Source organism: Dipodomys spectabilis, unplaced genomic scaffold, assembly GCF_019054845.1.
Source record: "Dipodomys spectabilis isolate Male_0828 unplaced genomic scaffold, ASM1905484v1 ptg000362l, whole genome shotgun sequence".
Lineage (NCBI taxonomy): Eukaryota > Metazoa > Chordata > Mammalia > Rodentia > Heteromyidae > Dipodomys > Dipodomys spectabilis.
In genome coordinates, this window is record NW_024871039.1 from 4393025 (window position 1) to 4405806 (window position 12782).

The window sequence follows — 12782 nt, forward strand, 5'->3', positions numbered from 1 at the left end:
TCTCTTAACCCTCTCAAGAATTGTCTGTTTTAACCCTTCTGTGGCCAGCTTTCAGCATTCTGAGATGTCAGGGTGGACTTGCCACCTCATAGCATTTCCACTTTTAGCTCAACTTCAGAGTTCTCTGCAGACAGTTAATAGCAACAAAAAGATTTTCCTGACTCTATTTTCTTTTTTTGGCCTAACCTCATTTGATGTGATACGGTTTGTTTTTCCTTGTCTCTCCATTTGAATATTTTTATTTACTGCCAGTATAAGATAGAATTTTGTTTTGAAAATAAATATTGCAGTGACTAGAGTTTTAACATTTGAAATATCAGTAATGGCAAAACCTGAAAGACATTTGCTCAGTAATAGACATTGATCTCTGAGGAACTTTACTACTAGCTAACATGTGTGGCAATATATCCTAAGGAATCCACTGGGGGAAGTGTTTCTGTAATATGTGGCATATTTGAGCAATATTCAGTGAAAATATATAGAAAACTAAAAGTAAGATGCACATTATAATAATTTGTTTCGTTTGTCCACCTGTGTATGTTATTAATGCTATGTACAGTGCCTATTTCCAGATAAAACCTGTTTTAACATGTTTTAAAACACAATTTGTTTGTTATTTCAACACAAAAAATAGATATGCATGTAGTTATGTTTCTGTAAAATTCACAGAATCCAAAATTTGATTTTTCCATACTCCTTTTGAAGACAGGTGTGCTTACTATGTAGCTCAGAATGCTTTTGAACTTTGAACTTGTTATGTAGCCCAGGGTAGCTGCAAATCTTTTTGTTGTTGTTGTTGGTCGTGGAGCTTGAACTCTGGGCTAGAGCACTGTCCCTCAGCTCTTCAGCTCAAGCCTCGCTAGCGATCTACCAATTGAGGTACAGCCATTTCCGGTTTTTCGTGGTTTATTGGAGATAAGAGTTTCTCAGACTTTCTTGCCTTTGCTGGCTTTGAACCGTGATCCTCAGATCACAGCCTGCTGAGTAGCTAGGATTACAGGCTTGAGCCATAGGTGCCTGGCTGCAAATCCTTTTTGTGTTTAAGGAGTATAAGTCTTTTCTATTGTGTGTTGTGATATTAACCATTCTTAAATGTACAATTCACTGAAATTACATATGGCCAACTTGTTGGGCAGTCATCCCTTCCATTCATTCACATCATTATTCATCTTTCATATATGAACCTGTTTGGTCATTAAGTATGCAGTTCCTCTTCCTCTCACCCCTAGCCTCTGGAACCATAATACCTTTTGCCTCTATGAGTTCTTGTTTCTTGGAAGCTCAGTAAGGCAAGTCATATCATGGCTGTGCCTTTATGACTAGTGCATTTTATTTAGCTTATTGTATTAAAAGTTCATGCCTGATGTAAAAAGTAGTAAAATTTTCCTCCTTTGCAATGCATTTATCTGTGATTTCACATTATTTTATCTCTTAGTGGTAATTGTCATGAAGTGATTCTCCAAATATTTCTTTTACTCCCTGCTTTCTCTTTTGTTGAAATAGAAGTACTGAAGCAAATTCCTATGTAAAACTATATTTATTTCTTTTTAGGACTCTCAATACAATCTTTGATTGTTTTACATTCCTGACAGAAATAAACTAGGATTCACAATGTTTTCACGTGCTTCCCAGCATGTGTTAGTCTTCTTGTTGTTATTTAGTTTTTAAAACTGTGTCCATACTTCGTGTATAAAGTAGTTATTTCATTGTAAGTTTGATTTAGATTTTTCTCATTTATATTGATATTGAACATCTATATACTTTAATCAATTATCTTTATATATTCTTTATAGATAAGTTTCTTCAATCCTTTTTATCATTTTAATATCAAATGTTGTGTGTGTGGATTAGTTGTAGGATTTTGTTATATATTTTCTAATTCATTGCAGTTAGTAATCAACTCAAAAATATATGGAAATGTTTTCTCTCATACCATGATTTTTCTCCATGTTGATCATTCATTTTGACGCACAAAGTTTTAATTGTTGCGCTTAATATTGTTTGATTTTGTATCAGGCAATTTTCAGTCTAATGTCATTAAGCTTTCTTCCTCTCCTCTCTTTTTTCCTTCTTTTCCCTTTTCCTCTTTTTCCCTCCTTTTATGTTCACTTTACTTCATTCTTTTCCTTGCCCATTTCCTCTCCTTGTCTGACCCCTACTAATTTTTTTCTCTTTTTGTCTCAGATGAGGAATTACTGTGTTGCCACAGTTGGTGTTTAACTTAGAAACTATTGTGATACACCTTACAGATCCTCCACCATGCCTTTCTTGTGCTAGTACTGGACCTTGAACTCACAAGCCTCACATTCAGTAAATTTCATCATTCACTGTTGGTATTTTCCTTTTATTCATGCCTCAAACATGTTTATTATTATGATTAGTCTGGAGGCTTCCAGACCTCAGCCTCTTTCGCAGCTATGGAAGGATAACTTGTTGTGTTTGAAGCACTTGTTCTGATTTTTTTGTTTTTACCTGAACATATTTTTACTGGTTTATGTAGTATTAATATTAAACCTAAACTCAAATATTTCATGTTTCAAATTAAATATTGTATTTTGTTTCTAATAAATTTAACTGTTGTTCTAACTGCTGTAGATTTTCTTCAAAGGAAGTAGTTTAGGCTAGTACATTGCATGGAAGAATTTTATTCAAATGACTTTAATTGTTATAACAGAGGTGATATACAGAGAGATTCCAATTATGTGAGTCAGTTAATGAGTATATTTCCTTTCATACACTGTCTTCCATTCCCTCATTCTCTCCCAGTTCCTCCCTTGCATCTATACTCATGAGTTATATAGTTTACTTCATCAATGTCTAATGACCTCCACTACTACACTTTTCCACCCTATTTGCCTTGAGTTCTACACCTTTCCCTGTGATGAGCAGACTACCAAAGAAAGAATACAATTCTGAATTTAGGACAGAATGGTTATAATAAAAGAGACCTATCTCAGCCATTCAGAGATTAGAAATGTGGAGAAATATATTCAGTTATGTAGGTCAAACATGGAAGAGAATGTGGCAAGCCCAAAGCCAAATGCCAAAGGGAGAGAAATTTAACAAAATACCCTGAAGTTGAAACAAGTCTTAAAAGGGAGAGCTGGGCTTAATGGGAATAGGGCAGAAGAATGGAGATGGAAATGGTTGACTAATACAGTCATAACCCTCAATGTACATATGTGAGAATATAAATAGAAAACCTGAAGGGAAAGATGGGATTGGGGTAAGTGAAGGAAGAAAAATGGAATGTTTGACAATAATCCAGATGCATTGTACATTGAAATGCACATACACACTCTCTTCAACACTGACATGATGAAACGAAATCCCTTTGCACAACTAGCTAAAAATTAAGTTTTTGAAGTTTTAATATTGAGACCAGAAGCATAAGCATTTAGAGATAAATTAGAGGATTGCATCGACATATTCTTGACACTTGTGCTCCTTTCAATATACAAAAATTAATAAGTGTCAAATCTGCTGCAAATGTAAATTTTATTTTGTAAATTCTTTTTGCAAATTACTTAGAATATACAGAACCAAATAACACTATTCCTTCCCTTCCAATAAAAAGTCTTATTGACCTTTAGGTTGCTCAGTTGTTTCTAAATATCTTAAAGTAATGCGTTGGAACTAATTTCATTCTACATTTAAGTTTAAATTTTAAATCACTAAATTCTTTTAAAATCCTCTCACTTTGATACAGGTCTGGATAGATAACTGATGTGGGTAGAATCAAAATTACATATATGCTTACCTAACTTTCTCACTTCTGGACCATAGAATACAGATGGTCCTTGTTAGGAAAATGGAGGCGAGTGGAAAAGGAATAGGGTGGACTTGATCATCAACAAACAAGGACTGTTTATTGATGAACAGTGAGGGGCACAGCCTTTCCAGTGGGTTTAGAGGTTGTGCGAGGGAGTTGGGACAGGATCAGGGTTTTTATAAAAGGTCTGAGCAAGGAGGTAGAGGTTAATGAAAAGCTCCTAGGTCAAGAAAGGTGGGGGGCCTTTCAGTTGGGACCACAATGGGATGTGTACAGCTGGGCTTAGGTGGATTGCCCTTCCTGTAATTCAAAGGAGTTCACAAATACCCGGGATTTAGGGTCAGGGTCAATCCATCATATTCCATCTTGATAGAATGTTAGGGCCAAGAGGTGAGAGACAAGTTCTTCATATAGGGTCTTTGAGACATAAAAAGAATTGTGATGAGTGGGAGTATCATGGAGTTATGAGAACAAAGCAGATTCCCATCATTTGTAACCCTGAAGGAGTATAAAAGGTGGAGGGGCATCATGGTCTTTTCTGGCTATTTCCTGCTGGCATGAGGTTTTAAAGGAGTCACTGGGGCTGGGATCTTTCAGGTCTGTGTTGGATCCAGGGCAGTGTCAGCAAAGCCTCTGGTTGCCTGCAGTAATAGGATGGCCTTGACTTGGTCCCAGATCCTGAGTGAGGGCTGTTATCCTGTTAGAGAGAAACTTGAAAATGATGAGATCAGTCAAAAGGCTGACAAGGTGTCAGGACTAGTTCATATGAGTGACACAGGAAAACACACCCTGGGCACAAGCCATAAATGTTCCATTTGTATCATGAGCCCATAGCCAGTCAGAAGTTAGGCCTGGATTGGAGAAGTTAAGGGCCTGGTGTGAGACCTTGATCATTTCCTATCAATAGCAGGTAACAAAGGCAAGAATGTAAATTCCTGTCCAGTTAGAAGTTAGACAGATACAGACAGTAGATGGACAAGCTTCTCAACTTGTGTCTATTGACCGCTTGGCTCTGGTTAATTTTGAAAAGGTAGGCACGAAGTGGCTGATGTGACATCATATCCTCTTATTCTTTTCCACCTTGTCCTGGACGTGTAGGTGCTTGTGGCTTAGATATAGGCTTTGAACTCAAGGCCTGAGGGCATTCCCTGAGCACTTCAGCTCAAAGCTAGCACCCTACCACTTTGAGTCACAGGGCCACTTTTAGCCTTTGGCTCGTTAATTTTTGAGCCTGCTTCCAGCCTGGCTCTTTGCTGATTATAGAGTCTCAGAGGGATTTTTCTGCCCAGGCTGGCTTTGAACTGCAATATTTGCCACAAAAATCTTTTATTATTTCCAATTAAAGCAACCAGAGATTAATGGGAACAAGTAGAGCTTACATGCATCCTGTCAAGAATTGATCAACAAATACTTGCCAGAACTCTACAATGACAAGACTCAATTGATGAGATGAGAGTTTGAGCATAGCTTGGATGCCTGGAAAACCTGATAACCAATTTTACAAGAGGCTGTCCTGGCCTACACATGTTTTAACACCATAACAATGCAGCTGGCTTTCTCAGGTCAGGCTTGGAAATGTTTTCAGAGAGTTTTCCAGGAGTCTTAGTTTTTGTAAATCTAAAGCAGTCTTTTACCAAGAATCAGCTGTGTGATGGAGTCAGGCAGAAGTCCAATCTACCATGGTGGAGGTAGGATAGTCCAAGCAAGATCTTGGCCAGAATCTGTCCCTCGGATGAATTGTCAAATCTCCTGCTTTGTTGCTTACAAATTTATACAAAAATTGGTTAAGACACTTGACTTTAGATGGACATAGAGAATGACATGATAGTTTTAATGTAAATCACAGCCAACAATTACATACAAACTTTTACTTATAAACTGTCTTTTAAGGCATATTCATACCATCTTCTACATACTCAAATTTTCTGACAGAAACAAATATGTGGAACAAACATTTTTAGAAAATTTTTACCTCCTTACCGGTGTTTATCCTCACAGCTGGCTAGGAGCTGAGCTGGGTCTCACTACTTTTACTACTACCCTTGAAAAAGATGTTTTCTTATAACAAACAGCACATTTGTTGAGAAATATCACTACAAAGAATTATAAGAAGATAATTTTTACACAGTTTTTATGTATTATAATGAGATTATGTTGAACGTGCTTTCTGTCTCTCTCTCTGTCTGTCTCTGTCTCTGTCTCTGTCTCTGTCTCTGTCTCTCTCTCTCTCTCTCTCTCTCTCTCACACACACACACACACACACACACACTTAAACGTTTTAAGGCGCGTAGGTTTTTAAAGAAATGAAAATCGGCCATAAGATTTTTTGGAATTCCAATGGCAAAGTGATATTGTTTTGACCAATATGATAAAAACCATGTGTTCAAGGCAATAACAAACAAAATGCAAGGCAAATTTTGACAAACAGAATTTCCACCTTTAAACAAACATTGACAACAAGATAAGGAGCCCTTTAAATCAATTTTGGTTATGAGGTGGTTTAGAATTTTAAATTGAACATTTTAACCACTAGAAGAGTGAAGAGTAGAGAGGAGATAGGTTGGTGGAAGCGTGGGGGTTGAAGAAAAACCCATCATGTGGTCTTTGTCTCTTGCTAGGACAGCTTCCAAGGCATGTAGAGAGAATTGGGGGAGGAGGTGGTTGAACAGGTTTGTAAGGGGGAAAAGATAGCACTTTTAACCATGAAGACATTTAAAGGGAGGATGTGGCATAATGAAGTTACTGAAAAGCTAGTGTTTGAATAATTGGATAAAGTTATTGGAAGAGGTGAGAGGGAGGGATTTTTCTTCGGTAGCCATTTAGAGGAGAAATTAAGAATCTAGATTTTGAAGTGAGTGGACTCAGGAAAGAGGAAAGGACTGTATTATTGTCTAAGTCCCTAAGAGAAGAAGGATTGGCTTGTTTCTACTATGGGATTTCAGGGTGGTAAAGGGAGAGAGCAGCAAAAGACAGAGGATGTCCTCAGTGTGTTTGTCAGCCAGCCTCTGTCAGTAACAGATTAACGAAATGTCCAGACCAGAGGACCATTTAATTATGGTCTGGAAGGAAAGAAGGTGTATTAGCCATAGAAGAGGGTTGAGAAATATATAAGTATGGAGGGGTTTGTTTAGAGGGATTTTTAACAGGACTCATAGCTTGTTATTTTACCTTTGGAGGCCTATGCCCACCCCCACCTTGTGTCAGCTACACAAGCATGCAGACAGGCAGGCACAGAGACCTGGGTCAGCAAAAGGAGTTTGCTTGAAACAGACACAGTTTTAGCCTAGAGAATATGGACCAACTGCAAATACCAAGAGTGTAGTTAGAAGAGCAAGGAAGGAGAAAAGGTTCTTTTGTGATGGAGGTCATCAAAGAAAAGAGAGATAGAGGGAAATGGAGAGGGGGAGAGAGACAGATTGAGTTGCTACAAGATAAGGAGTTACTTTTTTAGAGGAAACGTTGGGTGGCTCCTGGCAGAGAAGGGCTTGGTGAGCAAGGCAGGAGAGTGGAGAGGGAGCCCTCTGGAGTGGAGGTCAGAGAAGGACTTGGTGGACCGAACAGAACAAGCAAAGGGAGGATTTTCTGGAGCAGAGCTTGAGGAGGGCTTAGGTTTAGGGGACCTCAGACTCCTCCCAGTTTCATTGGAGAATTGTTTAAATCAGCAAGAGTAAAACCTAAGGTTCTGAATTTAGGTCAGCAGTGCCATGGTAATGAGACCAGATTTTGGAATAAAAACAAGTCAGTTTTGTTTTTTTATGAATGTAAATCAGTCAGCCCAGAGTCTTAAGTGTAGACAGCAGGCATGCCAATGGGGTGTCTCTGGGAGACAATTTGGAAATTTTGGTAGGACTATGGAGCCTGTCCTGATGCTACAGGCAACGCTGGCGCTTTGGGAAGCCAGATGGATGGATCCCAATAATTAAGAGAGGGCATCCCCAAAGGTCCTTATTAAAGGGTATAGGGTATAAGGAAAGAAGAGACTTCTGGAGTCTCTGGACCCCACAGACAAGAAAGAAGGGAGGAAGTCCTGCCCTCCTGGTGTCCATGTCAGTTACCTTGTCCTGAAGGCTTTTAGGTATTGGGTGAAGCCAGTCAAACAGCGAAGAGCCTCCTGCCTGGAGATCAGAGTCCAGGGACAGGGTAAAGGATAGAGAATAGGGGGAGAGATAAGGCCTTTTCTGAGCTTACGCAGAGGGGCAATAATACCTCAAGCCACAGCAGCGTGGCCATCCACTGTTTGCACTGCTTACAAAAGCAAAGGCTGGGAGGTTTTTCAAGTGTCTTTTAGCCCAAAGTAAGCTCAGAGGGCTCTGTGCTTCTGATGAAGAAAAGCCTTGGAAGGAGGAGGAAGGTAGCAGAAAGGCTCCGTGAGAGGTGGCAAGGAGGTGGGTGGCCCCTTGGCAGAGGGCACCTAGTTACTACTGGTGCTTTTTATCTCCTGGGTGTCAGCACCATATGTTAGGAAAATGGAGGAGAACGGAAAAAGAATAGGCCTGACTTGATCACCAACAGAAAGGACTCTTTATTGAGGAACAGCCAGGGGCACAGCCCTTCCAGCAGGATTGAGGTTGTGTGAGGTAGCTGGCACAGGATCAGTGTTTTATAGGAGATCTGATCAAGGAGGTAGAGGTTAATGAAAAGCCCTTAGGTCAAGAAAGATGGAGGACTTTCAGTTGGGTCTGAGATGGGGTGTTTACAACTGGGCCTAGGTGGATTGCCCTCCCTGCACATCAAAGGTGTTCACACATACCTGAAATTATGCCTGGAGTCCGTATGGACTTGGGATAATAGGGTGCGGCTCAACCATTCAGGCCAATTGGAAAAAGTTAGCCTTCCGAGCTTTTCTGCATATAAACACTCCATCAACATTTTCTTATTAGAGGATTATTCAAGATTAGCTATATGTTGATTGATAATAACTGAGCTTGACAGAAAGCTGAGGGAAAACTGTCTAGTCTTCAATGAGGTTCTGACTTGTATTTCACAAAGTGTTATGAAAGCCCTCAATGAGAAATCTAGTAGCTGCATTTCTTAAAATTGCTTGCCTAGGGGCTGGGAAGGTGGCTCAGTGGTAGAGCGCTTGTCTTGCATGCATGGGGCCCTGGGTTCGATGCCTCAACACCACATAAGCAGGAAACAAAAGCCGGAAGTGGCTCTGTGGCTCAAGTGGTAGAGTGCTAACCTTGAGCTGAAGAACTGAGGGACAGCTCCCAGGCCCAAAGTTCAGGCCCACGACCGGACCCCCCAAAAAAATTTAAAAATGAAAGTGCTTGCCTGGTTACACTTTCTGATAATGTGTCAATTCAAGTACTTCTTGGAGTTCCAAACCATTCATTCAATTTTGCTGTATTAGAAACTTGTTACGTTTTGCGGACAGCTCTTGGTGATGAAATTTGTGCTTTTTAAAATTGCTCTCCCAATTCCATCCACAAAATGCAGACAAAAATTATCTGAAAAAATTCATATCTGTTGATATTGCATATACATTTACTTTCTGTTATAAACCTAGAATGCGGTAAAATTTCTCATAGCAATTATACTGCACTAGATTGTGGGCAGTTTCTAATGTAAATAATATATTTATTTTTGTAGAGAATTTGAGTATCCAAAATTTTAATATGCCTGTCATCCTAAACACAATACCTTACTGATATTGAGTGACAAATATAATTTCTCATAAGTACAGAAATTTTCCTTGTATCTTTTTAATATATACTTTTATTGTAAAGATACTGTACAGAGTGGTTACAGTTACACAAGTAAGGAAATGAGTACATTTTTATTGAGCATTGTTAACCCCTCCTGTTTTTCCTCTACCATCCCTTCCCTTTACACCTCCTCAACTCCTCCTTCCACCCCCCTCTGACAGAGTGTCTTGTACATCCTATTGTTACAATGGATCAACCTGTATCCTTTCCTTGTATCTTAAATGAAGAAATGCTGGCTTGTTTCATGCTGATTCTACTTGTGTTGACACACCTAAGGTCACTCTCCAAGTCCAAAAGCACATAAATGAAGTGCAAATCATCTTTTGTCAGTGGTATAATTGTGTTCTACACATTTATTGACAGGATACAAACCTTAATACATATATACATTTGAAGGCATTTGATGTGTGAAAACCCATCAATATAAAATATAAAGTAATTTTGATAAAAAATAAAGGTGACTCAGAAGAAATTATAAATGCAAAAACAGTCTTTACAGAAACAAATTCTTAGAGATATTTCATGACTTTGAAAAGGATAAAGTGGCTGAAATTAATATAAATTTAGAAGTATGACAATTCACAAAAATATAAAAAGATATTCATGTATATCATTATATAAGCCAAAGCAGAAAGCAAATGTTGTTTAGATGACTTTTTAAAATATACTTTCTCAGGAACTGGGAAGGGGGTTCAGTGGTAGAGTGCTTGCCTAGAATGAATGAGGCCCTGGGTTTGATTCCTCAGTACCACATCAGTAGAAAAAGACAAAGGTGGTCCTGTGGCTCAAGTGGTAGCACTAGCCTTGAGCTGAAGAGCTAAGGGAAAGCACCCAGGCCCAACAGTTCAAGCCCCACTACCAACAAAAACAAAATCAAAAAACAAAAAAACACTATCTCTCACTTTTGTGTCCTCAACTCTGTAATACGGCTGCTTCAGCCTAGGGCTAAGATTTTAGCTGTGGACACTTAACACTCCTGATTCAGACTCTACTTGAGAAAAATTTTAATGAATATTTTGTTCTTAATTTTGCTCTTTGTAAATTCATATGCACCTATAAAACATGGTGTGGCCATCCCAGTAACATTCTCAAAGTACCTCCTAATGACGACTTACAAAAAGTTGTATTATATTACAACAAGGAAAACAATGCTACAATAAACAAAACCAATCATTAAATATTAATGATTAATAAATGAAAAATGAAACAATTACCAGTGTTTCCAGTATTTGAAGTATACTACATATTAGGTTTTACTATTTTTTCATAGTTTCAGAGTTTTATAGGCTATGAGTAGTCTTTAAAGTTTCCCATTAAGATTATTATTTATGGCTCATATCATCTGTATATGGCTTATATCATCATTTGTTCCTCGCTAACCTATAAAGTAAGGAAGCCCTAAAGTTTTAACAGAAACTGTGAAATTAACAAAGTCTTAACTCTTCACTCTGCTTCTTTACACAAAGACTTTGCAAATTCTCATTAGTAAAATTTCTATAAACTCTGAAATGTACACACTTAGTAGTATATGCTGCTACAATAAATCTTAAATACTTTATGGAAAAGTTTTATGACCTGTCATACAGTCTTAATTTTGGCATATATATAAGCAAATTCCCAAAACATTAAAACTTTTAACAAACCTTAACACTTGCTTCAATGTTCATTATGAGAGGTGCCTTGTATAGAATAATTGAATTCCTCCTCTTACACATCCCTTGAACAACAAATATCTGGAATTATGTTGTTTGTGACATGTCAATCTTGATTTATTCATAAATGTGTGCTTATATAAGAAATACATGGTTCTAAAATTTCACAACAATTCTTTAGAACTTACTTTCTGTTGAATTGTTTAGTTTAAGAAAATCAATTACACTTTATATATAAAAAATTTTCTGTGCTCAATTCGCCAACACATACACTAAAATTGAAATGATACAGAGAAGATTACCATGGCCCCTGTGCAAGGATGACAAGCAAACTCATGAAGTGTTCCATATTTTTACAACAGACGCTGAAGTGGATGTGGCCAGAAGGGAACCCTACTGCATTCGAACCCTACTGCATTCTTGGATGGGAGTGTAAACTTGTTCAGCCACTTTGGACAGCAGTATGAAGGTTCCTCACAAGATTCCACATAGCGCTCCCCTATGACCCAACAACACTTCTTCTGGGCATTTACCCAAATGATCACAAACAAGACCATACTAAAACTACCAGCACTACTATATTTATTGCAGCATTATTTACCATAGCTAAAATATGGAACCAACATCGATACCTCTCAGTACATGAATGGATCAAGAAAATGTTATAGATAGATAAATAGATAGATAGATTGATTGATTTCCATTGTGTGTGTGTGTGTGTGTGTGTGTGTGTGTGTGTGTGTGTGAATAGGAATTCTATACCTCCATCTGAAAGAATGTCATTGCCCAATTTGTTAGGAAATGGAAAGGCTTGGAAAAATTATATTAGTGAAGTAAGCCAAGTCCAAAGAAACATAAGTCCCATGATTTCCCTTATTTGCAATAAATAATATATGTCTGGGATAAGCAGAAAAGGTCAAAAGCTATGTGCATATGACCAGATAAGATGATGTTAAATGAAATGACCCCCAAAGTAAGTACACAAGTGGGGTTTTTTCTTGCATGCTGTTATTTCAAACGTATTTATAATGTACGATGTGTTTTATTGTTTCTTTATATGTTCCTCGCCCACAGTATAACCTCTGTTTTCACTGTATTTGATTTTGGTGCACCTGAATCTTGTATATACACTTAGCTAATTGGGGAGGGGAAAGAAGAAACAAAATGGTTAACTAGGAATACTGGTCGACCCATTGTGACAATGAGATGCACAAGACACTATGTTGAAAGTTGAACTTTACAATTTAGGTGGGGTTGGGGGGGATGAAGGGGAGTGTACTTGTAGAGGTGCGAGGGAAGGGATGGTGGGGGAAAAAAACACAAAGGAGGTAGTAACAATGCCTGAGAGGAAATGGACTCATTAACTTGCTCATGTAACTGAAACCCCTCTGTACGGTATTTTAACAATAAAATACATATAAAAATGTTCTGAGATGGAAGAGTTTATTTCCCCTATTATACCTATATAATATCATTAACTAAGAAATTAATGCAAAACACTGACGTGAATAAGTGTGTGAGTGTGTGTGTATGTGTGTGTGCCTGAATGTTGGCGTGCTCAGAGTTTGAACTTAGGGCTTTAAGGTCTTGCTAGGCCTTTCCCCTCTAGTTTGGTGAGCTAGTATATTAGCTACATCTCAGTTCATGCT

General features: G+C 38.1%; 1 non-coding gene across 1 annotated transcript; it reads left to right on the forward strand.

Annotated features, from left to right (window-relative positions):
- The first annotated feature begins 11381 nt into the window (after nucleotides 1-11381).
- On the forward strand, nucleotides 11382-11488 carry LOC122095841. Its single transcript, XR_006145222.1, has one exon. It is a non-coding gene; the product is annotated as a U6 spliceosomal RNA (small nuclear RNA).
- The last annotated feature ends 1294 nt before the right edge of the window (nucleotides 11489-12782 follow it).